The following is a 3,476-nucleotide window of genomic DNA, read 5'->3' as shown; positions in this document are numbered from 1 at the left end:
AAAAATGTAAAAGGGTTGATCAACGTAGACAATCTTCAGATGGTGGGGTTGTTACCAAGCAATCAAAACATCATAGGAGATAACACTATTGAAGAAGCGAACACAACTGAGCAGTCAAACGCTGACACTGAAGTAGTGACCGATCAGTTCTCTCCTGAACCATCTCCCTACTCTCGTAGACCAGGCGACCTTATTATTAGGGAACCCCTTCCAGAGGACCAGCGTAGACATGTCATTCCTACACAGCCTGGGAAAGGAAAGACCATTGAGCTCCATAGAGATTTCAGCTCATCATCTAAAGAAGAGGACGACTTTCTTGATCAAATTCTAAACTCAAGTTTAGTAACCATAGTTTGATGCTTTGTTATAAGTAACTTTCTTCGAGAATGGTTGTATGAAATCTATAGAATTATTTGGCAGTAGTAAATTTTTTATTTATCTACATATTGTTCCAATTTTTTACTAACAAATCTTGTGCTTCACTCTTTCGTAGATTCAGATATGTTCAAGCAATTTAACACTACCTTTGCCCAAAAGAGGAAACCTGGGGAGGGAAGTAGCTAAAACCCTCAAAGAAAAGTTGCAAGGACAATATCGACCAGTCATGGGAGATTACCTGACCAGCCCATCACCATCCTGCAACTGATTCCCTTATCAATTCCTCCTTCTGCTAGCTTACCACCTACTCGCTTGGCTGGCTTGAGTGAGCCCCTTCGCATCACTGGTGACATCGGGAAGGAATTCCTTGACCAAACTCTACACAATGCTTCAACAATTCAAACCTTTGAATCTTTGCTTCGGCTCAGTGTTGCAGTCGTCCTGCAAAGGGGTCTTGCCCAACTGATGAGTGTAAGTATTTTATCATAAGACATCTCATTTTGTTATTAATTGTTTTTACTTGTAGTAACTCTCTTTTTTCCACTGCAATCGCTTATTACTATCAGTCATGCTCAACACCGAGCAGTAGACTACAAGGAGTTGATCAAGGTCTTAAATGATCAGTTGGTGGAAGCCCAAGCCAAGATAAAAACTTTAACTTCATCTGAAAGGGATCTCCGATCCAAGGTCGAGCAGGCAGAGAAGACCATTGCCGAGCGGGATGGATCTCTAAGAGAGCTGGCCAATGAAAGCAAGAAACAAATTCAAACCAACAAGACGTTGGCTGATCAACTCGAGAAAATGACATGCGAGAACGAGGAGCTAAAACGAGATAAGGAAGCTGATCTTGCTCGCTATGAAGAGATTTATTTCAACTACTTCTACCAGGTATGGAAGTTGAACAAGCCCCTCAACCTTGACTTTCTCACAGAGGAGGCCAGGGCAGAAGAATTTTCCAAGTGCGAGGCAAAGGCCGCTGAGGAGGCAGCCAATCTTGCTGGAGTTATGCCTTTTTCTCCTGCATTATCATTTCGACCAGAGGAAGTCACCGATGCTGAGGATGGTGTTGATCAACCTGTTAACAGTTTACCAGACCAGTGACCATACTTTTAGCCGACCAGGGAGTCCTTTAGCTGATCAGTAAGCCTTTAGCCGACCAGAGAGCCCCTCATCTGACTAGTAGACACTTATCTTATTACCTTGTTATTATACTTTGCTCGTATGGCTGAGCTGTTGGAATGAACACTTGACTTTTTAGACTTACTTTTTAGTCATTTAAAAGTTTTATTCTGATAGATGCCTTACATTTTCATATGAGTACTTAGTTTTCTAACTTAGAAATTCTAAACATTTCATAAGTCACTACTAAGTATGCTTTCTCACATTCTTATTGTTCTAGCATTTTATGAGCATAGTGTTTTGTTTGCACACGAATAGTTGTTCTTAACTTAAAATTTTGAAAAAATTCCAAGTTACTTAAGCTTTGTCAAACAAGTTAGCTTAATGGCCTTTTTGACTTCAAAAATTTACAAGTCAGACTAAAAAAAAATATCTTTGCTCGTGTTCTTATTGCTTGTGTTGAATTACATACCAGTATACCCTATGTGCCCCCCAAGTGATTGAGGGTTGAAAAATCCTTGATCACTTGTGTTGACCCGGAATTTGGTCAACTGACACGGAGTCAGAATATGCTTGATGGGAATTAATGTGTTAAGAAGAACGTAATGACAAAAAGTAATAAGAACAAGATATTTATAGTGGTTCGGCCCCAGGATCTGGTAATAACCTACGTCCACTTAGACTGTTATTGATATAGTAATCAAAGGAGTGATCAAAGAACAAGGGTTCAATGAGTTTCACAAACCTCTGAAGAACAATACAATATCACTAGGAGAATTACTCTAATCTCGAATAATTCAAAAGCCAAAAGTCCCTTCCTTGAGCTATCTTTTTCTATTTATAGGCTCAAGGGGGATTACAAAAGATTGTTACAGATATTCTCTCCTGAATAATCGGATACTCAGGAGATTGCGTGAGTTAAATTCGGGATCTACAAAGATCTTTATAGTAATGTTACTTTGTATGCGGAACCATCAACCAGACTGGTCGCAGGTAAGACTAGGCCGCTTACTGCTTTTACCGTCCTCTGGTCGATACCCTAGCAGAGCTCTTCCAGGTGTCAGCCACGTGTCCAGGGATCACTTGCCACGTCATCAATGCTAATTTTTTGGATAATATTTGCCCCCCAAGTTTATTTATCACGAGTAATAAATAAACTTTTGAGCGAACGACTCTTCGGTAACCCCGCCTTACGTGTCAGAACCCTTCGTGTGTTCTTGGAGAAAGTAACCTACTTTTGTCTAATCATGACTTTTCGGTTCCCCAGTAATAATTAGACGGCCATTCCGCTTCCCCATACTTCGAAAAAGGGAAACTGATGATTACACCTTTTTTAATGCCACAGACAAACTTATATAATACCTCCGAAATCTTCTTTTTCTTTTTACGCACGCCGTTGTCTTCTCAAGAAACCCTAAAAACCAGAGTTTTAATCGTCCCCGGAGACCGTTTCTTCTGTATTTTCAAGACTCAGACCGAGAGTTCCTTGATCTCCGAAGGCCCTTTTTCCATCTCCATGATCATTTTCTTCGTAAGTTTTCGAATTCTTATGCTTCAAATTTTCGTGGTGCATGCTTCTGTATGTTGACTGTTTGAGTTCATCTGTTTCTGGTTTGAGACGCTTGTGAGTAGAATATTTTGTAGGCAAAAAAGAGTTATGAGTTAGTTTAATAGTCAGGATCATACTTTTAGGACGTAAAATCGAAGTAAAAATTCGATCTTTAGGCTAGTTGGAAAATAGGTTTTTCCCGCCCTAAGGGGAGTTGAAAAAGCTTTTTTGAAAAACTTTTTACTTTCACCCTTTGATCCGTTTTTCAAACTGTTCGTGCGGAAAATTTAGCTTTTCGTTAGAATGCTGTTGTATAAAATCTTGGCTTTTATACACGACCAGCGTTATTCTAAAAAGCCTTTAGAAATTCTTAATCCTCACCTCCCGATTCTTCTGTTTGCAGACATTGATGCCAGATTTGTGGGGAGGC

Source organism: Humulus lupulus, chromosome 2 (assembly GCF_963169125.1).
Source record: "Humulus lupulus chromosome 2, drHumLupu1.1, whole genome shotgun sequence".
Classification (NCBI taxonomy): domain Eukaryota; kingdom Viridiplantae; phylum Streptophyta; class Magnoliopsida; order Rosales; family Cannabaceae; genus Humulus; species Humulus lupulus.
This window is presented reverse-complemented; position numbering follows the sequence as displayed.